General features: G+C 46.2%; 1 long non-coding RNA gene across 1 annotated transcript in view; it reads left to right on the forward strand.

The window, feature by feature from the left end:
• Positions 1 to 27,312, forward strand: part of LOC138638168 (uncharacterized) — a 114,867-nt gene that overhangs the window by 70,317 nt on the left and 17,238 nt on the right. Inside the window, exons 2-3 of the long non-coding RNA XR_011312459.1 lie at positions 12,777 to 12,892; positions 18,898 to 19,009. This is a non-coding gene — a long non-coding RNA (uncharacterized lncRNA). The remainder of the gene's footprint in view (positions 1 to 12,776; positions 12,893 to 18,897; positions 19,010 to 27,312) is intronic.

The raw sequence follows: 27,312 nt of genomic DNA on the forward strand, positions 1-27,312 counted from the left end.
GGAGTCCTTGAGCCGGTTGGCATTCTTAGGGAAGGGGTGATTCTGTCTGCCATCTCCCCTGATTTGCGGCGGGCGCTTCGGGAGTTTCAGGCTGATAAACCTGACCGCTGTCCTGTGGAGAAGCTGTTTGTTCCTGATAGATGGACAAGTAAGGTAATTTCTGAGGTCCATTGTTCTGTGTTGGCCGGTCATCCTGGGATTTTTAGTACCAGAGATTTGGTTGCTAGGTCCTTTTGGTGGCTTTCCTTGTCGAGGGATGTGCGTTCTTTTGTGCAGTCCTGTGGGATTTGTGCCCGGGCTAAGCCTTGCTGTTCCCGTGCTAGTGGGTTGCTTTTGTCTTTGCCCGTCCCGGAGAGGCCTTGGACGCATATTTCCATGGATTTTATTTCGGATCTTCCTGTGTCCCAGAGGATGTCTGTTATCTGGGTGGCTTATGACCGGTTCTCTAAAATGGTCCATTTGGTACCTTTGCCTAAATTGCCTTCCTCCTCTGATTTGGTTCCATTGTTTTTTCAACATGTGGTTCGTTTGCATGGCATTCCGGAGAATATTGTGTCTGACAGAGGTTCCCAGTTTGTTTCCAGGTTTTGGCGGGCCTTTTGTGCTAGGATGGGCATTGATTTGTCTTTTTCTTCGGCGTTCCATCCTCAGACAAATGGTCAAACTGAGTGAACTAATCAAACCTTGGAGGCCTATTTTAGATGCTTTGTGTCTGCTGATCAGGATGATTGGGTGACTTTCTTGCCGTTGGCCGAGTTTGCCCTTAATAATCGGGCCAGTTCGGCTACTTTGGTTTCGCCTTTCTTTTGTAATTTTGGTTTCCATCCTCGTTTTTCTTCAGGGCAGGTTGAGCCTTCTGATTGTCCTGGTGTAGATTCTGTGATGGACAGGTTGCAGCAGATTTGGACTCATGTGGTGGACAATTTGACGTTGTCCCAGGAAAAGGCCCAGCATTTTGCTAACCGCTGTCGGTGTGTTGGTCCTCGGCTTCGTGTGGGGGATTTGGTCTGGTTGTCCTCTCGTCATGTTCCTATGAAGGTTTCTTCCCCTAAGTTCAAGCCTCGGTTTATTGGTCCTTATAAGATTTCTGAGATTATCAATCCTGTGTCTTTTCGTTTGGCCCTTCCAGCCCCTTTTTCCATCCACAATGTTTTCCATAGATCTTTGTTGCGGAGATATGTGGTGCCCGTTGTTCCATCTGTTGATCCTCCTGCCCCGATGTTGGTTGAGGGGGAGTTGGAATATGTGGTTGAGAAAATTTTGGATTCTCGTTTTTCGAGGCGGAAGCTTCAGTATCTTGTCAAGTGGAAGGGTTATGGCCAGGAGGATAATTCTTGGGTTGTTGCCTCCGATGTTCATGCCGTCGATTTGGTTCGTGCTTTTCATTTGGCTCGTCCTGATCGGCCTGGGGCTCTGGTGAGGGTTCGGTGACCCCTCCTCAAGAGGGGGGGGAGGAGTTGTGAATTCCGCTCTTGGGCTCCCTCCAGTGGTTTTGAGTGGTATGGCTGCTTCTTGGATTTAGCTTCAGCAGCTGTTTTCACTGATCGTCTTTCTGGCTCGGCTATATTAGTCTGGCCTTATCCCTCATTCAATGCCAGTTGTCAATTGTTCCTGCCTGGAGTCATTGCTCTTAGGGTTTTCCTGACACTATGACCAGTTCAGCAAAAGCTAAGTCCTTGCTTGTCCTTTTGCAGTTCACTTGTTGTGGACTTTGTTGTTCAGCACTTTCTATGTTTTGTTCATTTGTCCAGCTTATAAGTATGGATCTATTCAGCTAGGCTGGAAGCTCTGGGCAGCAGAGTTTGCCCTCCACACCTTTAGTCAGTTGTGGAGATTTTTGCATTCCTCTGCGGTGGACTTTTTCTAGTTTTTATTACTGACCGCACAGCGTTCTGTCCTGTACTATTTCTATCTAGCTAGAAGTGGCATCCTGTGCTTAATCTTGTTTCATACTACGTATGTCATTTCCTTCTCCTCTCACAGTCATTACTTGTTGGGGGCTAATCTATCCTTTGGGGATTTTCTCTGAGGCAAGATAGTTTTCCTGCTTCTATCTTTAGGGGTAGTTAGCTCTTAGGCTGTGACGAGATGCCTAGGCAGATTTAGGAGCATTCCACGGCTACTTCTAGTGTTGTGTCGAGCTTAGGGACTGCGGTCAGTATAGTTACCACCTGCTCAGAGCTAGTCGCATGTCGCTCCTTAATCACCAGACTATAACAGTAGACACAAACAGGTAATTGTAAAAATTACGGCAACGCGTTTCGACCCATCTAGGTCTTACTCATGCCTATGGGATTCCCAAAGTGAAAGCTACACTTATAGCACACACAGACCTATGACACACCCCTCATATGTCACATGATTAATCGGGAAGGTCCTGGAACCACATATATTCAGGTGAAAATATAAAACATTATACAAAACAAACAACATAATAAAATATCTGGAGCTGGAGTATCTACATTGTTTGAAACACTACCCGTTTGATTGTACTATTGACCTTGTTCCGAATGCTAAATTGCCCAAGGCTTGTTTGTACAACCTCTCTGCTCCGGAGCGAGCTGGCATGAATGAGTACATCTCAGAAAGTCTCCGTAAAGGGCACATTTGCCCCTCGGTTTCACCTGTGGCAGCTGAGTTCTTTTGTGTTAAAAAAAAGATGGTAGATTACACCCATGCAGCAATTTTCGAGAGTTAAATAAGGTTACTGTGAAGAATACTTACTCCCTCCCACTTATTCCTGATTTATACAACCAATTGTCTGGGGCTAGATGGTTTTCCAAGTTGGACCTCCGGGAAGAATATAACCTTATCCGGGTACAGGAAGGGGATGAGTGGAAAACTGCTTTTCTCACTTCTGAGAGGCTGCTTGAGAATTTTGTTATGCCCTTCGGTCTGACTAATGCACCAGCAGTTTTACAGAATTTTATTAACCACTAGATGGTGGCCCGATTCTAATGCATCGGGTATTCTAGAATATGTACGAGTTATGTAGTTTATTTATGAAGTTTTGAGAATAATGCAATTTATACAAAGGATTCGGCCGGGCGTGACCAATTAGCGAAGCGTGGTTCAAATTCCACGCCAATTCGCGGGTGAGTTGCGCCTGTCGCTGATTGTTCGCGGCCGGGCGTGACCAGTTAGTGAAGCCAGTGCCTACTCTGGGCGAAAGAGTCTCAGTGGGCCTCCCTCTTTAACACATACCATGATTCATGATGCACAGATACAGCAGAGAAATATAGCACAGCCAAATAGCATATAGCACAGCCCACGCAGTATATAGCACAGCCCACATAGTATATAACTCAGACATGTAGTAAATAGCTCAGACACATAGTATATTGCCCAGCCACATAGTATATTGCCCAGCCACGTAGTATATTGCCCAGCTACGTAGTATATTGCCCAGCCACGTAGTATATTGCCCAGCCACATAGTATGTTGCTCAGCCACGTAGTATATTGCCCAGCCACATAGTCTATTGCCCAGCCACCTAGTGTATTGCCCAGCCACATAGTATATTGCCCAGCCACGTAGTATATTGCCCAGCCACGTAGTATATTGCCCAGCCACATAGTATATTGCTCAGCCACGTAGTATATTGCCCAGACACGTAGTATATTGCCCAGCCACATAGTATATTGCTCAGCCACGTAGTATATTGCCCAGACACGTAGTATATAGCACAGACACGTAGTATATTGCCCAGCCACGTAATATATAGCACATCATCTCATCATCATCTCGCGAGACCGCAATGCATGGACCTTAGCGTCGTGTGGAGCGGCAAAGGCCTGGGCTGGAGCCGGACAGTGAGTATATAATGATTTTTTAATTTTTTTTTAACTATTTTTAACATTAGATCTTTTTACTATTGATGCTGCATAGGCAGCATCAATAGTAAAAAGTTGGTCACACAGAGTTAATAGCAGCGTTAACGGAGTGCGTTACATGGCGGCATAACGCGGTCCATTAACGCTGCCATTAACCCTGTGTGAGCGCTGACTGGAGGGGAGTATGGAGCGGGCACTGACTGCGGGGAGTAAGGAGCGGCCATTTTGCCGCCGGACTGTGTCCGTCGCTGATTGGTCGTGGCTGTTTTGCCGCGATCAATCAGCGACTTGGGATAGCCGTGACAGACAGAAAGACGGAAGTGACCCTTAGACAATTATATAGTAGATGTTTTCTCTGACTTTATTGGGCTCTTTATGGTGGTTTATCTGGACGATATCCTAATTTACTCGGTTGATAAACAGGCTCACATGGGCCACCTTCATGCAGTTTTCCGGAGGCTCTGGGAGAACTCTCTTTTTGCTAAACTGGAGAAGTGTTCATTTTTTGTTCAGGAACTGTCCTTTCTGGGTTTCATCTTGTCTGCTGGAGGTTTTCGTATGGACCCTAGAAAGGTTCAGGCCATTGTGGATTGGGTACAACCCAGAGACTTGAAAGGTCTTCATCGTTTCTTAGGGTTTGATAATTATGATCGGAAGTTCATAAGGGGGTTCTCTCAGATGGTCAAACCCCTCACTGATCTGACTCAAAAAAGGGCTGATATCAAGAATTGGTCAGCCTCAGCTATAACGGCGTTCTCTTAGTTAAAGAAGTGTTTCATGTCCGCCCCGTATTGATCCAACCGGATCCATCTGAACCATTTATTATTGAGGTGGATGCCTCTGAAGTGGAGGTGGGGGCGGTATTGTCTCAGGGACCCACCACTTTAACCAATTTAAGACCCTGTGCTTTCTTCTCAAAGAAGTTCTCTCCTGCAGAAAGGAATTATGATCTCGGTAACCGGTAGCTACTAGCCATTAAACTGGCTTTCGAAGAATGGAGGCATTTTATTTTAGGGAGCGGTCCATCGAATCACTGTAGCTATGGATCACAAGAATCTGGCTTACATTGAGTCTGCCAAAAGGTTGACTCCTAGGCAGGTGAGATGGTCACTTTTTTTGCGAGATGGTCACTGTTTTTTTTTTTACGATTCCAGTTCTCTATCACCTTTTGGCTGGGTTCCAAAAATATCAAGGCGGATGCCTTATCTCGTAGTTTGGACCCAATATCACCTCCTTCCTCCATTCTTCAACATGGTGTAGTAGTGGCTGGGGTTTCTTAAGCATTAGACCAGGAGATTCGTGAGGCTCAGTCTCTTGCTCCTCCATCGAGGCCTATTTAGTAAGCTTTTTGTGCCTGTGCAATTTCATCTCAGGGTGCACTGGGAGTTCCAAGACTCGGCCCTGAGTGGGCATCCTGGAATCTCGGCCACTTGGCGAGCCATTGCTAGGTTCTTTTGGTGGTCCCCTTTGGCCTTGGATGTTGTGAGATTTGTGTCTGCTTGTGAGGTATGTGCTCGAGCTAAAAACTCCCATAACTGGCCGGCCGGTAAATTGGTGCCAATGCCAATTCCAGATAGATCATGGACTTATCTGTCCATGGATTTTTATCACCGATCTTCCTCCTTCCGATGGTAGTACTGTCATTTGCGTGGTTGTGGACAGATTTAGTAAGCAGGTGCATTTTGTGCCTTTGACAGGTTTGCCCAATGCTGAAATGTTATCTAAATTGTTTGTCAAACATGTGGTGCGGTTGCATAGTGTGCCTTGGAGTGTGGTTTCGGATAGGGGTGTACAGTTTGCTTCCACATTTTGGAGATCTTTTTGTAAAAGGTTGGACATTTGTTTAACCTTTTTGTCCGCTTACCATCCGGAGACTAATGGTCAGACTGAGAGGACCAATCAGTCTCTGGAACAAATTTTGCGATGTCTGACCAAAGCTTGGCAGAATGATTGGTGTTCTTCTTTGCCTTTGGCTGAATTTGCTTTTAACTACCATATTAATCAGTCCACGGGCACCTCCCCTTTTTTCTGGAATTATGGTTTTCACCCTCATTTTGGGAAATTTTCCCGACTGGATTCCGGATGTCCTGGGGCGGATTTGGTGATCCAGCGGTTGGGGGAGGTGTGGATGGAGGTCCAGAGGAACATTGGGGAGGCTCAGGGCAAATATAAATTTTTTGCTGGCATAAAAGGATCTGTGGGGCTTATATTCTGGGTTGGGGATAAGGTCTAGTTGTCTACCAGGAATATAAGACTTAAGGTTCCTTCTGCTAAGTTGGGGCCTAAGTTGATTGGCCCTTATGAGATTATGGAAGTGGTCAATCCTGTGGTTTTCTGTTTGCACCTTCCTCCATCTCTACGGATCCCCAATGTGATCCATAAAGCTCTTTTAAAGCCGTTGGGGTCTCCATTAGGGGGGTCTTTGTCTCACTTGCCGCCTGTCTCAGTGGATGGTAAGACTGAGTATGAGGTGGAACGTGTTGTGGATTCTCGCATGGTCCGCCGTTCACTTCAATATCTGGTTCATTGGAGGGGTTATGGTCCTGAGGACTGGTCATGGGTTCCGGCGCGGTCGGTCCATGTGGATTGGTTGGTCCGGGCCTTTCATGCTCGGTATCCTGGGAAACCTGGGGGTCTGGTGGCCCCCTGCTGAGAGGAGGGTACTGTCATGATCCAAAATTTCAGTTTTTAGTTTGGCATACTCCTGCACATCCTGCAGGGCCAAATCATAATAGGCCTTCTGGGGCTCACCTGTCAAATAGGAGGCCAACACTTCCGCCCACTGCTCTGGTGGCAGCTTCTCAAGATCTGCCACCCACTTAAACACCGTCAAAAAGGCCTCCACCTCACCAGGGGTCATTTTTTGCATGGCTCATCTTACCGTTTGTAGATTGTAAGCTTGCGAGCAGGGACCTCACCCCTAATGTTACTTGAACACCGTCAAAAAGGCCTCCACATCACCAGGGGTCATTTTTTGCATGGCTCATCTTACCGTTTGTAGATTGTAAGCTTGCGAGCAGGGACCTCACCCCTAATGTCACTGTTTAAATTGTCTTAACTTGTACTGAATTTATTGTCTGTACATGTCCCCACTTAATTGTAAAGTGCTGCGGAATATGTTGGCGCTATATAAATAAAAATTATTATTATTATTACTGTCTTCCGGATGTATGTGTCGTCACCTGGACTTGGGGGAGGGGCTGTCGGCCTTCCACGAACTGCCTCTGCCAGTAAGTCAATCTGCTGCTGGTGTTATTGATGCTGCTGCATTTGTTGTATAAGCAACTTACTGGTCATCTTGACATCTATGCTGGCTTGTGGCCACCACACGTGTTCTCTGGGAAACTACACACACTTCTAACACCACCTGTGGTAGAGCGGCTCACTCAGCTCGACAGAGGTATAACTGGAACACTGTCTCTTTAAGAAAAGGCTTGGTTTATTGTAGCAGCATAAACCAAGCTGGGAAAGGAAACACGGCCCTCTGGGCAAAACAGCAAAGCAAAGAAACAAAAAAGGCAGCAATGTCCCTGGTTCAGATTGAGCACACAACTTCCTGATGTGTTCTCTTTCCAGGCAATCACTGAACACTGAAAGCTCTGGCAGTCAGCCATTTAAGCCCAGACCATGTGGCTCCTCCATCATGTGATTGATCACATGATGTCGACATCACACAGGTCCTGTCAGGATACTGCAGGTGGAGATATGGTTGAGATACGGTAGACTCCTTCCCACCTGCTCAATGGAGGTCCACTAAAACCAACCCATAAATAACATAACTCTCATTTAATCCTCTCAATATGTAGTGTTCTGGAGGAAGCTACTCTGGTTTCACATCACTGACGCAATCATGCGCAGTGACACGTATCTCCACCCCATCCCTTCACCAGTGACTGTCACAGGGGGCACAGTTCTGGTTAACCCCTCTGTGACCTTAGACGTACTATCCCGTCGAGGTGCCCTGGGCTTATCTGACCCTGGACGGGATAGTACGTCATAGCCGATCGGCCGCGCTCACGGGGGGAGCGCGGCCGATCGCGGCCGGGTGTCAGCTGCTTATCGCAGCTGACATCCGGCACTATGTGCCAGGAGCGGTCACGGACCGCCCCCGGCACATTAACCCCTGGCATACCGCGATCAAAGATGATCGCGATGTGCCGGCGGTGCAGGGAAGCACCGCGCAGGGAGGGGGCTCCCTGCGGGCTTCCCTGAGACCCCCGGAGCAACGCGATGTGATCGCGTTGCTGCAAGGGTCTCACCTCCCTCCCTGCTCCCTCCAGCCCCGGATCCAAGATGGCCGCGGATCCGGGTCCTGCAGGGAGGGAGGTGGCTTCACAGAGCCTGCTCAGAGCAGGCACTGTGAAGGCTGCAGCGCTGCATGTCAGATCAGTGATCTGACAGAGTGCTGTGCAAACTGTCAGATCACTGATCTGTGATGTCCCCCCCTGGGACAAAGTAAAAAAGTAAAAAAAAATATTTCCAAATGTGTAAAAAAAAATAAAAAAAAATATTCCAAAATAATGAAAAAAAAAAAAAATATTATTCCCATAAATACATTTCTTCATCTAAATAAAAAAAAAAAAACAATAAAAGTACACATATTTAGTATCGCCGCGTCCGTAACGACCCGACCTATAAAACTGTCCCACTAGTTAACCCCTTCAGTAAACACCGTAAGAAAAAAAAAAAAAAACGAGGCAAAAAACAACGCTTTATTATCATACCGCCGAACAAAAAGTGGAATAACACGCGATCAAAAGGACAGATATAAATAACCATGGTACCGCTGAAAGCGTCATATTGTCCCGCAAAAAAAGAGCCGCCATACAGCATCATCAGCAAAAAAATAAAAAAGTTATAGTCCTGAGAATAAAGCGATGCAAAAATAATTATTTTTTCTGTAAAATAGTTTTTATCGTATAAAAGCGCCAAACCATAAAAAAATGATATAAATGAGGTATCGCTGTAATCGTACTGACCCGAAGAATAAAACTGATTTATCAATTTTACCAAACGCGGAACGGTATAAACGCCTCCCCCAATAGAAATTCATGAATAGCTGGCTTTTGGTCATTCTTCCTCACAAAAATCGGAATAAAAAGCGATCAAAAAATGTCACATGCCCAAAAATGTTTTCAATAAAAACGTCAACTCGTCCCGCAAAAAACAAGACCTCACATGACTCTGTGGACCAAAATATGGAAAAATTATAGCTCTCAAAATGTGGTATTGCAAAAAATATTTTTTGCAATAAAAAGGGTCTTTCAGTGTGTGACGGCTGCCAATCATAAAAATCCGCTAAAAAACTCGCTATAAAAGTAAATCAAACCCCCCTTCATCACCCCCTTAGTTAGGGAAAAATAAAAAAAATGTATTTATTTCCATTTTCCCATTAGGGCTAGGGTTAGGGCTAGGGTTAGGGCTAGGGCTAGGGTTAGGGCTAGGGCTAGGGCTAGGGCTAGGGTTAGGGCTAGGGTTAGGGCTAGGGTTAGGGTTAGGGCTAGGGTTAGGGTTAGGGTTGGGGCTACAGTTAGGGTTGGGGCTAAAGTTAGGGTTAGGGTTTAGATTACATTTACAGTTGGGAATAGGGTTGGGATTAGGGTTAGGGGTGTGTCAGGGTTAGAGGTGTGGTTAGGGTTACCGTTGGAATTAGGGTTAGGGGTGTGTTTAGATTAGGGTTTCAGTTATAATTGGGGGGTTTCCACTGTTTCGGCACATCAGGGGCTCTCCAAACACGACATGGCGTCCGATCTCAATTCCAGCCAATTCTGCGTTGAAAAAGTAAAACAGTGCTCCTTCCCTTCCGAGCTCTCCTGTGTGCCCAAACAGGGGTTTACCCCAACATATGGGGTATCAGCGTACTCAGGACAAATTGGACAAAAACTTTTGTGGACCAATTTCTCCTGTTACCCTTGGGAAAATACAAAACTGGGGGCTAAAAAATAATTTTTGTGGGAAAACAAAAAGATTTTTTATTTTCACGGCTCTGCGTTATAAACTGTAGTGAAACACTTGGGGGTTCAAAGTTCTCACAACACATCTAGATAAGTTCATTGAGGGGTCTAGTTTCCAATATGGGGTCACTTGTGGGGGGTTTCTACTGTTTAGGTACATTAGGGGCTCTGCAAACGCAATGTGACGCCTGCAGACCAATCTATCTAAGTCTGCATTCCAAATGATGCTCCTCTTCCGAGCCCTCCCATGCGCCCAAACGGTGGTTCCCCCCCACATATCGGGTATCAGCGTACTCAGGACAAATTGGACAACAACATTTAGGGTCCAATTTCTCCTGCTAACCTTGGAAAAATACAAAACTGGGGGCTAAAATATAATTTTTGTGGAAAAAAAAATATTTTTTATTTGCATGGCTCTGCGTTATAAACTGTAGTGAAATACTTGGGGGTTCAAAGCTCTCACAACACATCAAGATGAGTTCCTTAGGGGGTCTACTTTCCAAAATGGTGTCACTTGTGGGGGGTTTCTACTGTTTAGGTACATTAGGGGCTCTGCAAACGCAATGTGACGCCTGCAGACCATTCCATCTAAGTCTGCATTCCAAATGGCGCTCCTTCCCTTCCGAACCCTCCCATGCGCCCAAACGGTGGTTCCCCCCCACATATGGGGTATCAGCGTACTCAGGACAAATTGGACAGCAACTTTTGGGGTCCAATTTCTCCTGTTACCCTAGGGAAAATACAAAACTGGGGGCTAAAAAATAATTTTTGTGGGAAAAAAATTTTGTTTTATTTTTATGGCTCTGCATTATAAACTTCTGTGAAGCCCTTGGTGGGTCAAAGTGCTCACCACACATCCAGATAAGTTCCTTAGGGGGTCTACTTTCCAAAATGGTGTCACTTGTGGGGGGTTTCAATGTTTAGGCACATCAGTGGCTCTCCAAACGCAACATGGCGTCCCATCTCAATTCCTGTCAATTTTGCATTGAAAAGTCAAACGGCGCTCCTTCCCTTCCGAGCTCTCCCATGCGCCCAAACAGTGGTTTACTGCCACATATGGGGTATCAGCGTACTCGGGACAAATTGGACAACAACTTTTGAGGTCCAATTTCTTCTCTTACCCTTGGAAAAATAAAAAATTGGGGGCAAAAATATAATTTTTGTGAAAAAATATGATTTTTTATTTTTACGGTTCTGCATTATAAACTTCTGTGAAGCACTTGGTGGGTCAAAGTGCTCACCACACCTCTAGATAAGTTCCTTAGGGGGTCTACTTTCCAAAATGGTGTCACTTGTGGGGGGTTTCAATGTTTAGGCACATCAGTGGCTCTCCAAACGCAACATGGCGTCCCATCTCAATTTCTGTCAATTTTGCATTGAAAAGTCAAACTGCGCTCCTTCCCTTCCGAGCTCTCCCATGCGCCCAAACAGTGGTTTACTGCCACATATGGGGTATCAGCGTACTCAGGACAAATTGGACAACAACTTTTTGGGTCCAATTTCTCCTGTTACCCTTGGTAAAATAAAACAAATTGGAGCTGAAGTAAATTTTTTGTGTAAAAAAGTTAAATGTTCATTTTTATTTAAACATTCCAAAAATTCCTATTAAACACCTGAAGGGTTAATAAACTTCTTGAATGTGGTTTTGAGCACCTTGAGGGGTGCAGTTTTTAGAATGGTGTCACACTTGGGCATTTTCTATCATATAGACCCCTCAAAATGACTTCAAATGAGACGTGGTCCCTAAAAAAAAATGGTGTTGTAAAAATGAGAAATTGCTGGTCAACTTTTAACCCTTATAACTCCCTAACAAAAAAAAAAATTGGTTCCAAAATTATGCTGATGTAAAGGAGACATGTGGGAAATGTTACTTATTAAGTATTTTGTGTGACATATCTCTGTGATTTAATTGCATAAAAATTCAAAGTTTGAAAATTGCGAAATTTTCAAAATTTTCGCCAAATTTCCGTTTTTTTCACAAATAAACGCAGGTACTATCAAAGAAATTTTACCACTATCATGAAGTACAATATGTCACGAGAAAACAATGTCAGAATCACCAGGATCCGTTGAAGCATTTCGGAGTTATAACCTCATAAAGGGACAGTGGTCAGAATTGTAAAAATTGGCCTGGTCATTGACGTGCAAACCACCCTTGGGGGTAAAGGGGTTAAAGGGAACCTGTCACCCCGTTTTTTCAAAAAGAGCTAAAAATAGCGTTAAATAGGGGCAGAGCTGGGCTTTACATTAGTGTATTTTGGAGCCTTTATTCCCCACCTATACTGCCGAAATACCTATGTAAAGTCGCCGTTTTGGGCTGTCACTCACGCTGGTCAGGTCATATGGGCGTGGTGACAGCGCTGTTTCTCCCCCAGATCTCCGTTGGTGGCGTAGTGGTGTGCGCATGTCCAAGTGGCGAATCCACTGCGCAGCTTCAAGGAAAATAGCGCGATCTGCGCTATTCAGCCGTTTATCGGTGGGCGCGGCCATCTTTGTGAGGCCGCGCGTGCGCAGATGGTTCTTCTCGGCTTCCCGGGGCTTGAGGAAAATGGCCGCGGGCTGCAGGAAAATGGCCGCCGCGATCTCCATCTGCGCACGCGCGGCATCCCGCGGCCATTTTCCTGAACGCCACCAACGGAGATCTGGGGGAGAAACAGCGCTGTCACCACGCCCATATGACCTGACCAGCGTGAGTGACAGCCCAAGACAGCGACTGTACAAAGGTATTTCGGCAGCATAGGTGGGGAATAAAGGCTCCAAAATACACTAATGTAAAGCCCAGCTCTGCCCCTATTTAACGCTATTTTTAGCACTTCTTGAAAAAACGGGGTGACAGGTTCCCTTTAATTAGTTTATATTTTGAATGATCCATGGCTATTGGTATGTTGCTGGTGGGAATACATATTTGTATTCTGGGGCGCAGTGTTGGGGATTTTTTATTCTGGAGACCAATGCACAAATACAATATGCGTGACCTTGTTATTTTCAGGGCTGCGGTGACCAGTGTTACAAGACAAGTTGTGGCTGGGAGATGTCAGCATGAAGGTCTGATCAGATGGAGAAGAAACAACAGAATACTAATCAGACAAGATGTCAGCTGTCAGTGTAAGCAAATATTTATTCTGTATTTGAATTTTATGACGTGGAGTAATTCTGTTGTTTTTAAAACAACCTCCCTTAGACTCCATTCTCATATTAGCGTGAATTGTCTGTGTGCTGCCTGATTACTTATCGGACAGCACACAGATTCATAGACTTTCATAGATCCATTCATGTATCCCTGCAAATCATTGATCTGAGAATGAGATCTGTGAAACTCAGAGCATGTATATTTCTGGTCCGATTTTGAGAATCAAAATAGGACATACTCAGAGATGTAGTGGCTGGCAGGAACAACGCAGGAACACAGGAACGAGCAGGGTACTGGAGAGACGGAGACAGAAACCAAAAGTCAGAGAGCACGAGAATGCACAGAGACCAAGGGCAGCCTAGGGCACTAGAATGCACAGATGACCATAGGCACAGGGAACGAGCAGCAGGAGGCGGGAGCGGACGCCGAAGGGAAGACGCTGCAGAAGAGGAGCCGCGCCGGGACGCCGAGGATGGGTAAGTATGAGAGGATACAGCAAGCGGCGGCAACGGTGTGACAACTGAAGAGGAGCGGGGTGTGGAGAAATAGACAGAAACTGGTCTCTTCGACAAGTCACAGAAGCTGCATGGTCCCCAGCCGGCTTGTAATTGTGTATTTTCTCTGCAACACTGCAGCGTTGCAGAATAAGACACACCTTACTGAAATTACAGAGCCAGTGTCTGATTCATGAAACAACTGTGAGGTTCATTGTAAAGAGAATCTTTCAGTTTAATTAACTCCATCAAAGAGATAACATGACTGTATAGGCTATGAGAATATGAGTAATGATATTCTTTTATTTACCAAATACGCTGCAGTTTTGCTGACATCTTAACTGGGCACTGTTGCCTTGCAGGCAGGGCGCTTGAGTTCTAATTTCACCAGGGACGAAATCTGCAAGAAGTTTGTATGATCTCTTTGTGTTTGTGTGGGTTTCCTCCAGGATTTCCGGTTTATTTCCGCTTTCCAAAGATATGCATGTTTTATAAGATTTTCCTACATTTAAATTACGAATATAGATTTAGAATTTCACAGCTTGGTAGAAAAAACAATTGGCTACTGTATGGTAAATCCACGAATGCTGCCAACTAAAGAAAGCTGATATTTTCAATTAGCCCTTAACAGTGCTCTCTGTGTGCAGTACAGCCTTCCGAACACGTTGGGCTGCCCTGTAAATTCCACTAGCATCTTATCTTGTTGTAAGGCTTCCCTGTGCTCCTACGTCAGAAGGTTTCATTTACAACTAGAACGATCACCTATCGCTCCGATTCATTGTCAGGATACCTGTTCTCTCAGTTCCTCATTGAGAGAGAAGCCCTATGCAGCCATGAAATACTATACCTGGTCCACTGGGTATCTTATTGCCCTTTATCGTTAAGTGTAATTCCACTTTGCAGTACTCGTTTTCCATGAGAACAAACCACTGGCTAACTTCTCTAATGCACACTGACAGTGCGGTGCTTGGCACTAGTCCTACAGACAGGTCCCCGGCGGCTTCTCTCCGGTTGCTGACAGTGACTGACAAGTCTCTGTTATACGCCAACGTAGGATGACATTTGTCAGTCACTGTCAGCAGGCGAAGAGAAGCCGCCAGGGACCTGTCTGTAGGACTAGTGCCCAGCACCGCACTGTCAGTGTGTGAGGAGAAGGCACCAGGGACCTGTCTGTAGGACTCGTGCACAGCACCGCACTGTCAGCGGGTGGGGAGAAGCTGCCAGGGACCTGTCTGTAAGACTAGTGCACAGCGCCGTTTGCTATTAGTATGTTTTTCTCTGAAACGCCGCAGCTTTACTGAGACAAACATACCTGGTGAGACACTACAGCTGGGGCCTGATACACGCTGCAAGTGCAGCGCCCCAGGGTCCTGGTCGTTGCAGTAATGTTGTTCTTCCACCAGGGGGAGTGATGTTACGTCTGATGGCAATAAAGGAAATCTTCCTACCAGGTATCACAAACCATACACCACACTTCACACTCCAGTCCACCAGGGGGAGCTTTGCTCCTATCTATTAGGGCACACTTCACAATTAGGTAAAACTGGTGGGCTGGATAGAAAGTTAGGCAGAAGTAGACTAGGCTTCACCCAGACAGGACCTGTCAGGCAGACAGGGGGAAGGAGGAACATCTAAGAGCTGCAGACAGAGTGGTCCCTAACAGGGGTGGGATCCTGTCAGAAGCCTAGATAGAAGGCCAAGGAGCTGCGCCTGCCCCACGTGCGGCAGCATCCTAAGAAAGGACTCGAAGAGAATTGTGTTGTAGCGGGTGAGAAACGAAGTCATAGCAAAAGAAGAGGAAACCAGGAGGAGTTCTGCCCTGTAAAAGGCTGCCTCCTTTCTGAGGCGCAGAATCCGGTAGCCAGAACACTGAGAGAGTAAGGATCTCTACGCATTACTTCAGAGACTGGCAGGACAGTTAATACCACGTTGGCTGCCCGACCTTATACCCAGGAGGCACGGTGGCAACTTGTGGGGGCTGGGGCGTGATAGGGTCCCTGTAAAAAGCCTCAGGCCATCAGTCATACGGGTGGTTCCTATCCATCTGGGGGACAGAGAGAAATACTTAACATCTAGAACACCAACAACAGTTGTGAGGATCTCACCGAGAAGCTCAGCAGGGAGGGACTACAACACTCAGACGCTAGAGGAAGGCTACTGATTTCCACCTGGATAAGGGGACTCAGGAATTGCCTTCAGACCGGCCGGACTCCGCCTGCCCTGTGATCTGGTGCTCTGGACTGTGGATGCTGAAGCCGTCAGTAAAAAGGTAAAGAGACTGCAACCTTGTGTCCTTGTTTTTCTCTGCGCCTCACACCATCACCATCTACACTCTGGGAACCCCTGGGGACATACTTCACCTGTGGGAAGGTACACCATCTAACTGCCATAACATCACCCCAGCGGACCCCTAAGCAGCGTCGGTCACCCTGACCGAATACCACAGGTGGCGTCATGAACATTATCCCTTTAAAGACATTTCCCCCCATTTCTTAACGGACGTCCCCTAGGGCCACGGACCGGGTCAGCCACCGTGACATCTCCCTCGAGAACCGAAGGGCCCAGATCCAAGTACCCCACTGCCCTACTGGGGGGCGATCCACATATAGTTTGAATAGCCTGTATCACCTGTCAGGCTTCCTTTAAAGAGGTAGTCTCGGCTTGGGATAAAAGTCTGCAGTTAATCTATGTGACTGCAGAATGCCAAATCATGACAAGGTGCAGTGCGCCTGCTGCCATGAGTCCGATAAGGTGCGATCAGGCGGTCATGCAGGTGCATGTTTGCTATTTGCACAGACCGCCTAGATACGTTAGGCGTCTTTCAATTAAAAAGAATTGAGAGAAGCCGAAAGAGTGCAGTCAACACAGACTGCAAGTTGTATACCTGCGGTGACATGTCCGCCTGCTCCCATCACTGATATTATTACTGTACATGGGAGGACTCGGGACAGTATTACTGTACATGGGGGAACTCAGTGGGCATTACTGTACATCGGGGGACTCATGGGCCATTATTACTGTACATAGGGGACTCATGGGCCATTATTACTATATGTACATGGGGGACTCAGGGGTCTTAATTAAATGTTAACAGAAGTAGAACTCAGCACTCAAGAGAGGTAGGCAACAAGAATTACATTATATTCACAATCCAATTAGTCCAATGTGAATAAAATTTCAAGGAGCCCCCATATAGTGAGGGGGCCATTACACAATGTGTGGAAAAATGTTGGGGCCATTATACAGTTTGGGAGTTAATGAGAGGGCCATCATACAGCTTGGGGGTTAATATGGGGACTACTGTGAGAGGCCCTCATACAGTGTGGGAGCTAATATAAAGTGTGGGGACTAGGGTTGAGCGAAACAGATTGGACAAATTAAAAAATCACCAACTTTCGGCAAAGTCGGGTTTCGTGAAACCTGACCCGATCCTAGTGTGGGATCGGCCATGAGGTCGGCGATCTTCGCGCCAAAGTCGCGTTTCGTATGACGTTTTCAGCGCCATTTTTCAGCCAATGAAGGAGGGCACAGAGTGTGGGCAGCGTGATGACATAGGTCTCGGTCCCCACCATCTTAAAGAAGGGCATGACAGTGATTGGCTTGCTTTCTGGGGGCTATAAAGGGGCATGCACGCCGACCGCCATCTTACTTCTGCCGATCGTAGCATAGGGAGAGGTTGCTGCAGCTGCATCAGAAGAAGGGATATATTGTTAGGGAGGGAAGATTAAGCCCCGAAACTGCTTGTGCTTTAGCGATTTCCACTGTCCAACACCACCTTTTCTTTGCAGGGACAGTGGAGATTATATTTTTGTGCATCATCTCTGTAGCTTATTAGGCTGCCTAATAAGGCTCCCTGATAGCTGCATTGCTGTTTGTATGCCGCTGTGCAAACCAACTGCTTTTTTAAAAGCAAAAATCATGTTGCTCCTTTCTGCACAGTTATCTTGTTTATTTGTCTACACTTTTGTGTGCAGCAGTCCTTTTTATTGCTGCCATACTTGTCCTGAGATCATTGTAGGGAGATTGAAATTGTACTACAGTCCTTGTATTTTTTCATATATCTTCCAACCACGTTCTGCCACTTACATTGTGTAGTGTTATACACTGGGCCTGAGTTTTGGTGCAGTCTTCCCCCCAAAAAAGGGAGATTTAAATTATCACAAAGTGGATCTACGTCAGTTCTGTTAGTTTGTCGTATATCAGCCAGCCACGTTCTGCCACTTACATTGTGTAGTGTTATACACATGGCCTGAGTTTTGGTTCAGTCTCCCCCCCAGAAAAGGGAGATTTAAATTCTCAACAAGTTTATATACACCAATAAGAAAAAAACAATGGAGTTAAAGTCCAAAAATCAAGTTTTATTCTTTACAACAATTGGCAACCATAGCCAGAAAAATATACAAAAATCATAATTCAATTAAACATAACATATAACTGAAAAGGAAAATGAATGGTAGCAAAAGATGGAATTAGACACCACGTAGGTAATCCTGATACCAATTTAATATTAATAAAGTGCATAGTGCCACAAAGTAATCGGGAAAAGGACCAGATAGTATAAGAGTACCCCTATAAGTCTATACTTAATGGCTATGTATACATGTAAATAGCCCTGCGCACAGGCTAAGTGACCACTACATCCGGTCAATAATCAAAAGCCAAGGAGAAGGGGAAAAGAAAGACACCATAAACAGATCTTATTGATCCTTACCCAAAGGTTGGTAACCAGGATGACCCACGTGGTGGCCCCAACGCGCGTTTCGCGTCAGCTTCGTCAGGGGGCAGTGTTGCTACATGTCCTAGGTGTGCCATATAAATGTACGTAATCAGCTACGATGATTTCCACCTGATGCGGCGCATGTCGCCGCTCGTCCGGCCGGGAATTGCATCCCCAGGCGGCATCCAAGATTGCGCCGCAGCCAGTTCCGTCGCACTGACGTCACTGAGCCGCTCGCGTCATCAAGCGGCGCCGCCCACAATGCCCCGAACCTCGGACGTCAGCAGACATGCGCACAGTGGAGCTGTGCTGCTACAAGGAAAGTCATGTGACTCCATGTGGGCGGAACTAACAGATAAAGAAAAAGCCGGAGCCGAAAGTACCTCAAAAACCAATTAACCCTTAAACAACTATGTCCTCTCCTGCATGCCCTATAGCCGTGATTGAATACAGTGTGATCAATGTATTAAAATTACGTCTAACAATAATTCTTAATATAATCATAGATTAATAAGAAGCCCATAGAGGAGCTGAACTATATACACAGGTGCATGAAAAGTGCAAAACATTCAATATCACATAGTAAAAGACACAATATGACATGTAATTAGTACCACATATAATACTTTACACCACATTAAGAACATACAGCACAGTACATATGGTGATAAAAATGAGCCGCAATAATAAATGCAGAATATAAATAATGAAAAACATAAAAGTGAAAAAAGTTTTTTTTCCTTTTTTTCTTTTTTCTTTTTTCCATAAGTGCTGTGATATCAAGGACGTCAGAGAAGACAGATGCAAAATGTCCAGGGATGAGCCCCGATGGATTTCACTGAGGTGCACAAACTCCACCCAATGGCACACCGAATTGCATGGTAAATATTAATAAATTGAAACTAAAAAAAGTATAGAAGAAAAATAATAATTAAAAATACTTACAAATAACAGAAGACAACACACAACACCAAATAAATAACATACATATAAAACGGCCGGAGACAAATACTATAAAAAGGAACCAAAACTAAGCTGTTCGTTAAGACCCGCTGGAGCAAGTGTGTGTAAAACTGCAATCCAGCGGCATTCGCGTTGGGCCAGTTGTTGTTTGGCGTCACCACCTCTTATGCCTGTATGGATCTTCTCAATTCCCCAAACTTTAAGATCCCTGGGATTACAATTATGATGTTTCCGAAAGTGTTTCGGAATTGGTTTCAAATTCTCAATGTCCTCCTCCTCTCTAGCTGCCTTGATATCACGTACGTGTTCACGTACACGAACACGTAACTCTCTTGATGTTAGGCCGATGTAAATAAGTTTGCACGTACAAGTCGCATAATATACGACATAAGTCGTGCTGCATGTAATATGGTATTTGTTCCTGAATTCACGTACACCGTCAGATGAAATAAATGTGGAGGATCTAACCATATTCCTGCAGGCCAGGCAGTCACCACAAGGGAAGAAACCATTTTTTTGTTTCCCAGCTTTGAATGGGTCCTGGGTTTTCGCCACGTAGTGACTGTGTACTAAGATATCTTTGACATTATTACACCTACGAGCTGTCATGAGAGGTCGTGCCGATAAACAGTTCTTGAGCAGGGGATCGGTTGATGGAACGGACCAGTGTTTATCTAACACCCTCCTCATCTCTTCCCATCTGTGGTTATAGGTAGATATAAACCTAGGCTGATTATCCCATGTTGTTCTCCCAGTCTTATCTCTTTCTACCAAAAGATCATTCCTACTTGTATGTTTCGCTCTTACATACCCCCTCTTTATAGTCCGTCTGCTGCCACTTACATTGTGTAGTGTTATACACTGGGCCTGAGTTTTGGTGCAGTCTTCCCCCCAAAAAAGGGAGATTTAAATTATCACTAAGCGGATCTACGTCAGTTCTGTTAGTTTGTCGTATATCTTCCAGCCACGTTCAGTCACTTACATTGTGTAGTGTTATGCACTGGGCCTTAGTTTTGGTGCAGTCTCCCCCCCAAAAAAGGGAGATTTAAATTGTCACAAAGTGGATCTACGTCAGTTCTGTTAGTTTGTCGTATATCAGCCAGCCACGTTCTGCCACTTACATTGTGTAGTGTTATACACATGGCCTGAGTTTTGGTTCAGTCTCCCCCCCAGAAAAGGGAGATTTAAATTCTCAACAAGTTTATATACACCTTCTACCTTGTTTTACAGTACCACATAACAGTTGTTATTTTGGTTAGATTTTCCCAAAAATGAGGAGGTCTGGTGGAAGAGGCCGTGGGCGGTCGTTGCCAGCTGGTACTGATGGTGGTGGTGGAGCATCTGGTGGTAGTGGGAAAAGCAAAATAGCACCAAAGGCTCGAGGTGTTGAGCCAGCATGATCATCTGGCTACACAAGGCCTCGAAGGCTCCCTTATCTGGGAGTAGGAAAACAGCTTTTAAAGCCGGAGCAGCAGGAAAAATGTTGGCTTTCCTTGCTGACTCAGCCTCTAGCTCTTTCGCCTCCTCTTCAGAAAGTTCGAAATATAAAAGCAGCGAGTCGTCAGTGGATGCTCCCGGTCAGGAACAAGAAGCTTCCTTGTGTCCTTCACTAAAACCAAAAGTGAAGGATGCGGCAGGCGACACTACAGTTTACTCCATGGAGCTCTTTACACATACCGTGCCTGGATTTGAAAGTGAAATTGTTAACAGCCCATTACAAGATGAATCGGACATAGAGTGCACTAATGCACAGCCACAGGTAGATTTTTATGCTGTTCCATTGACTCAGATCACTACATTGCCCTCGCAGTGTACTGAGCCAGAATCTGACCCTGATGAGACTATGGTGCCCCGTCAAAAATGCTATAGCACCTTACACGGTGACACAGAGGAAGGTGCACATGACATTGAAGAGGAGGTGATAGATGACCCAGTTGTTGACCCAGATTGGCAGCCATTGGGGGAAGAGGGTGCCGCTGCCAGTAGCTCAGAAGCGGAGGAGGAGCCATCTACATCGCAACAGCTTTCATCTGGCAGGCCCGTATCTGGCCAAAAACGTTTGTCAAGAACAAAAACATTTTTAGGACAGCGTGGCCATCCGGTGAAAGTAGCACAGCGTGCAATGCCTGAAAAGGTGTTCCATAGTAGGAAGTGTGTAGTGTGGCAATTTTTTAACCAAGATCCGAATGATCAGTGCAAAGTTATCTGTAATAAATGCTCAAAGACCTTTAGCAGAGGGAAGAATCTCCAAAATTTAAATACAACGTGCATGCTTAGACATTTAACCAGCATGCACTTGCAAGCCTGGACTAACAACCAAACGTCCCGTGCCGTTGGTGCACCTGCTCAGAATGAAGTTAGTCAGCAACGCTACATTGCTTCCCTCACTGTAAGCCCACCGGTTAGGACACCACCAGCAGCAAATGTGGAGGTATCGTCGCAAGGCCAAAGCAGTCAGGGAATCACAAGGTTCTTGGTAGGAAACACTGTATGTAGGCCAACATCAAGAATACCATCACCAACCCTCTCTCAATCTACCATGTCCACCACCACCCCCGCTAGTTCCACCATATGCAGCTCTCCAGTCCAGCTCACCCTACAAGAGACTCTCATTAGGAAAAGAAAGTACTCATCCTCTCATCCGCGTATGCAGGGTTTGAACGCACACATTGCTAGACTAATCTCGTTAGAGATGATGCCCTACCGGTTGCTTGAAAGCGAAGCTTTCAAAGAACTGATGGCCTACGCAGTACCACGCTATGACCTACCTAGTCGACACTTCTTTGCGAGAAAAGCCATCCCAGCCCTCCACCAGCATGTGAAAGATCGCATTGTCCATGCGCTGAGGCAGTCAGTGGAAAGGTGCACCTCACAACAGATGCATGGACCAGTAGGCATGGCCAGGGACGTTACGTGTCCATCACGGCGCACTGAGTTAATGTGGTGGATGCAGGGTCCACAGGGAACAGCCATAGGGGACAGGTCTGCCTAGCCCACGGTCTAGGAAACAGTTGGCTGTAGGCGTTCGCCACTCCTCCTCCAGAAGCGAAAGCTCGTCCACAGAGCGCAGTCGTACGACCACTCCATTCGCAGCTGCCAGTGTTGCACACGAGGTGTCCCATTATCGAACAGCTAGTGGTAAGCGTCAGCAGGCTGTGTTAGAAATGAAGTGTTTGGGTGACAACAGACACACCGCGGAAGTACTGGCCGAGTACTTGCAGCAAGAAACTCAGTCATGGCTGAGCAGTGTACATCTTGAGGCAGGCAAGGTAGTCAGTGATAACGGAAGGAATTTTATGACTGCCATAACCCTTTCAGAACTGAAACATATACCTTGCCTGGCTCACACATTGAACCTGGTGGTGCAGTGCTTCCTGAAAAATTATCCAGGGTTACCAGCCCTGCTACTGAAGGTGCGAAGACTTTGCTCGCACATCCGCCGGTCGCCCGTACACTCCAGCCGTATGCTGAACCATGAGCGATCGCTGAATCTTCCCCAGCACCGCCTAATAATCGACGTTGCAACAAGGTGGAACTCCACACTGCACATGCTTCAGAGGCTGTGCGAACAGAGGCGTGCTGTAATTTATTTGTGTGAGGATACACGTACACCGGCAGGCAGTTGGATGGCAGACATGGAGTTGTTTGGTGTGCAGTGGTTGAAGCTACAAGATCTCTGTCAAGTCCTTCAGTGTTTTGAGGAATGCACATGGCTGGTAAGTGCAGACGGCGCCATCATAAGCATGAGCATCCCACTAATGCGTCTGCTGATGCAAAGTTTGATGCACATTAAGGAGCTGCCATCTGCAGCCGAGGAGGAGGGAAGCCTTGATGACAGTCAGCCATTGTCTGCTCAGGGAACTCTTCTGGACGAGGTGCCGGATGAAGAGGAGGAGGAGGAGGATGATAGGGATGAATATTTATGGGAGGAGTTTGCTTCTCAGGGGGCAATACAAGCAGGTGGCGTTGCAAGGTCAGGTACAGGGTTTTTGCGGGCCACAAGTGATGTTGATTTGCAAGAAAGTGCTCCTCAACCCAGCACAAGCAGTGAATTGACACCTGGAACATTGGCCCACATGGCTGAGTATGCCTTGCGTATCTTAACAAGGGATCCCCGCATTATCAAAATGATGACCGATGACCATTACTGGTTGGCCTGCCTCCTGGATCCATGATATAAAGGAAAATTACAAAATATCATGCCACATGAGAACTTTGAGCAAATATTGGCTACCAAACAAGCAACTCTTGTAGACCGTTCGGTTCAGGCATTCCCAGCACACAGCGGCGAGGATGGTTCTCACACGAGTTGTAGGGGGCAACATGGCAGAGGTGTTAGAGGTGCACAAATCTGAAGTTGGGTTGGACAGAGGGGTTTTATGACCAGGTTGCGGAGTGATTTCGCAATGACCGCAGACACGACAGGTACTGCTGCATCGATTCAAAGTGAAAGGAGAGAGCATTTGTCCAGTATGGTTACGAACTATTTTTCCTCCCTTATCGATGTTCTCCCTTACAGGTCATTCCCCTTTGATTACTGGGCATCTAAAATAGACACCTGGCCTGAATTGGCAGAATATGCATTACAGGAGCTCGCTTGCCCAGCTGCTAGTGTGCTATCAGAAAGAGTCTTCAGTGCTGCTGGTTCAATACTGACCGAAAAAAGGACACATCTGGCTACCCAAAATGTTGATGATCTAACCTTCATTATAATGAACCAATCATGGATTTCAAATTATTTTGCCCCACCTTCCCCTGCTGACACGTAGCTTGCCTGAAAAATGTCTTACTTTTGGCCTCCTCTTACTGACTGCTCCAATTCCTCCATTTGCAGCTGCTGAATGTCCACCATAGGCCATTTTTATACCTCCCTAAATGGGCTGACTACCCCCACAGGGCCGTGGTCACCACCTGGCGCAAGCACCCGTGCAAGTGCCATTTGCCTGGACAGGTGGGTGTGCCCACTCTTGGACGACGGCACTGGCACAGGGTCCCTCATAGTTCAATGAAGTGTCTCTGATAGTGGTGGTGCACAACCAACGTCAGACACACCGTCGTAATATGAGGGGCCCTATGCCAGTACCGCCGCCCACGAGAGAGTGTTCCCCCCCAGCTCGAACAGTGCTCTACCACTTGCAATACTTACCTCTCCCTGCTCCACCACTGTGTAGTCTGTGCTGTTAAATCCTTCAATGGCACTGCCAATACAAATTTGTTGAAATGATAGACGATAGTAAAAATATACAGGGGCCCTGGCCTCCATTTAGACCAGTTAATACTTTGCGCCAACTACCACTGTCTGCTACTCAGCAGAGGAGCCCACCCCTGTACCTAGCTATGCCACCTGTTTATTTATCAATTTTTTGGCAGACATTTAGCCCAATTTATTATTTTGGCCTACTAACTGTGTCAGCCACTCATTACCGTTGTCCTCCACTGAATAAAGCAATGCCGCCCGTTTAGTCCTGTTACCAATTTTGAACTGCATTTAGCCTACTTACTTTTTTGGGCCTACTAACTGTGTCAGCCTCTCATTACAGTTGTCCTCCACTGAACAAAGCAATGCCGCCTTTTTAGTCCTCTTACCAATTTTGAACTGCATTTAGCCTACTTACTTATTTTGGCCTAGTAACTGTGTCAGCCACTCCTTACAGTCGTCCTCTGCTGAACAAAGCAATGCTGCCTGTGTACTCCTGTTACCAATTTTGAACTGCATTTAGCCTACTTTTTTATTTTGGGCCTACTAAGTCTGTCTTGCCCACTCATTACAGTTGTCCTCCACTGAACAAAGCTATGCTGCCTGTGTACTCCTGTTACCACTTTTGAACTGCATTTAGCCTACTTTATCATTTGGGCCTACTACCTGTGTCTGTCTGTCAGCCACTCATTACAGTTGTCCTCCTCCACTGAACAAAGCAATGCTGCCTGTGTACTCCTGTTACCAATTTTGAATTGCATTTAGCCTACTTTTTTATTTTGGGCCTACTAAGTCTGTCTGCGCCACTCATTACAGTTGTCCTCCACTGAACAAAGCTATGCCACCTGTGTACTCCCGTTACCAATTTTGAACTGGCTTGCTGGCCAGAATCTGAACCTGTTCCTCCGGCTTCACTTGATGAAGGGCACACTGCCGCTCAAAGTCCTGCAGAAAGCCATCAATGTCTTCCTCTGCCTCCCCCAACTGTCGGAAGGTATTATACTGGATCTTTTTGTGGCTTACTGTTGAAGGTACCTGGGCGGAAGCCAGAGCTCCCCTTGCTCGCTGACTCTCCTCTCTCCGCTCTGCCATCTCCATCTTGGCCAGCTCCACTTTGGTCCGTTCTGCCATCTCCATCTTGGCCAGCTCTATCCTGGTCCGCTCGGCCATCTTTTCCTTCAGATCAGTACGCACATCGGCCATCACCTCTCGTATGATCTCTACTGCAGGGTTTGGGCCATAGAACGCCAGTCTGTTCTTTACCTCCCTCTGGAATTCAGTCTCCTCCACGTTCACATTGGGGGGTGCTGCACTGTCGTGTTCCATGATGGCTGCTATCAAATCGGCTTTTGTTTTGTTGCTGGCGATTAACCATCGGGCTTCCACCCGATCTTTTAATGTAGTCCTCTTTAACTTCTGGTAGTTGTCTTCCATTCATTTCTTTCCTCCTGTAGAAGGGGTATCAGATCCCGCTGTCTGCCACCAGTGTAATGGGGTCTAACAAGCTGGGGTACCTCTTTCAGTACCACCCCGTATTTCAGGAGGTCCACGCTGCTTTTTCTGGATTCTGAATGAAGGATGCTGGCTGGAATTCCTTTGTTACGTGAGAGCATATAAAAGCTGACTGCTACCCCATGTATTTCCAGTCTAAAAGAACACACTTTATTTTCAGCACACAGAATATGTAACACAGATACACAGGACAGGCGAATAGGAAAACAGCTGGCCAGACATACATTACAATAGCCGCAGGGGGGCAGAGCCTGCCGCTATTTACTGTGGGAATTACAAAGGTGGGGGAGGTCAGAAAGAGAATATCTTGTCCAGGGGCACATACATATACTGCATAACATTCTTGGTGCTGGGGGGTTCTGTAACACCCCCTCTTTTCAATGCCTAACTATTATTATAAAGTAAATTAAGATTGACAAGCTTCAGTAATGCGAATTGATGTTTTTGGCATTAAAATGGGCACTGTAGGTGTTTTCCTGTCCTCCACTCACTGCCGACTTTGATTCCCCATTGACTTGCATTGGGTTTCGTGTTTCAGTCGACCCCCGACTTTTCGCAATAATCGGCCGATTTCACCTGACCCGACTTTTGAGAAAGTCGGGTTTCGCAAAACCTGACTCGATCCTAAAAAAGTAAAAGTCGCTCAACTCTATTGGGGACTTCTGTGGGGCCATTATACAATGTGAGAGGTAATATGAGCCCCATTATACAATTTAGGGACCATCATACAGTGTGGAGACTACTATAGAGGCTAATATAAAGTGTGAGGGCCAATATATAGTATTGGGGCTACTGTGGGAGCCATTAGACAGTGTGAAGGTCATTACATAGTGTCGGTGTTACGGTGGGGGTCATTATATTGTGTTTGATGGAGCAGTGGGCCCATCAAACTGTATATCGGGCAGCTGTGGACCTACCCTGTATAAGGCAGCTGTAGGCCCTTCATACTGTGCATAGAGGAGCTGGGGACACATCGTACTGTGTATAGGGAAAATGTGGGCCCATAACACTGTATATGTGGAAACTGTGGGCCACTCATACTGTATTTAGGGGAGCTGTAGGGGAAATATACTGTGTATAGTGGAGCTGTGGGTCCCTCATACTGTGTATAGAGGAACTGTACATTTTCGGGACTCAATATTAAATGTTAAGTGGGCACTTAAGAAGCATTATTGTTATAGGGGCACTCAGAGTTTTGTGACTGTCAAAGGTGGCATTATCAGTAGGATGAAGAGTTTGTGCAGGCAGGGAATAGATGGGAACAGTGCTGGAAAGTGAGAAATCATATGTGTCTTTGTTGTAACGTCTGCAGCTGAGTCCTGGCTGGAGAAGTTGTCGTGTCAGTCTGGGCCATATGGAAAAGATGGGAAAAGTGAACGTTTCCATCAGAAAGAACGTCACCTGTAAGTCTCTGTTTATAACTGTAGTGTAATCTCCTGTATCTTCTGCAGTAGTGGTATCTAGCACCCTATGGTGGTAACAACAGTAATTTATTTTCAGTAATACCATGGT

Source organism: Ranitomeya imitator, chromosome 5 (genome assembly GCF_032444005.1).
Source record: "Ranitomeya imitator isolate aRanImi1 chromosome 5, aRanImi1.pri, whole genome shotgun sequence".
In the NCBI taxonomy this organism is placed as follows: domain Eukaryota; kingdom Metazoa; phylum Chordata; class Amphibia; order Anura; family Dendrobatidae; genus Ranitomeya; species Ranitomeya imitator.